Source organism: Octodon degus, unplaced genomic scaffold, assembly GCF_000260255.1.
Source record: "Octodon degus isolate 3935 unplaced genomic scaffold, OctDeg1.0 scaffold00077, whole genome shotgun sequence".
Classification (NCBI taxonomy): domain Eukaryota; kingdom Metazoa; phylum Chordata; class Mammalia; order Rodentia; family Octodontidae; genus Octodon; species Octodon degus.
Genome location: NW_004524653.1, coordinates 10,490,259 through 10,491,131, shown reverse-complemented (window position 1 = coordinate 10,491,131; position 873 = coordinate 10,490,259).

Below are 873 nucleotides of genomic sequence, written 5' to 3'. Positions count from 1 at the left end.
TTTCGTCTTCATACTTTTCTACTGGATGGTTAAGACCCAGGTAAAGCAGGACCTGTGCAACAGCAGATGCTTTTCACTGCCCATTTTTTTCTCCCTGCTCCTCCCTCCCCCCCAGTCACTGGGGCCTGATTGGAAGTACCAGAGAGGACTTTTGCTCCAAGGGTTGCTATGACGCCGTGTCCTTGGCTCTGAAGTTTATTCCTACACCCAGCAGGACCCTTTTCAAACGTTAGACCCTTTGTGTAGGGTCCGGAGCGGCAGCACACTCGCGTCAGCCCAGACTGCTCAAAGCTCATCCAAAACCGGTCTTATTTGTAACACCCAGTTTCTCAAGGTTGTGGTTGATTATCATGATTTTTTTGTGTCTACACAGCCATCTCTATGGTGACCAGACTCTCTGAACCTCTGCTTTGGAAATACACTTTGCAAACATGTTCACTGGGCCAAGATAGCTAGGGTCAGACTGGTCTGCCTTCTTTCAACTCAGTGACAAACTTTCAATAGCTCCCCACTGTGCTTAGAATAAAGACCCAATCCAAATTCATGCATGAGGCCCTGCATGCTCTTGCAGGCCCTTCTCCCTCCAAGCTCCTTTGTGGCTGCTCTTCTTTGCCCTCTCTCCATCTTTGCCATGCTCCCTCCTGCTACAGGGCCTTCGCACCCACCACTTCCTCTGCCGGAGCCCTCTCCCCTCCGTTCCAGTTTGCATCCTTGCAGGTGTCCTTCCAGTCTCAGCTCAAGTGGCATTTCCCTTCCTGACCACTCAGGAGGGAGAAAATCCAAATCCGTAAGCTGCAGTGTCCCTGGAAACCTTCCCTCCTCTGTGCTATCCCAGATTCCCTTCTTGGAGGTTTGAATGACTGGTTCACATCG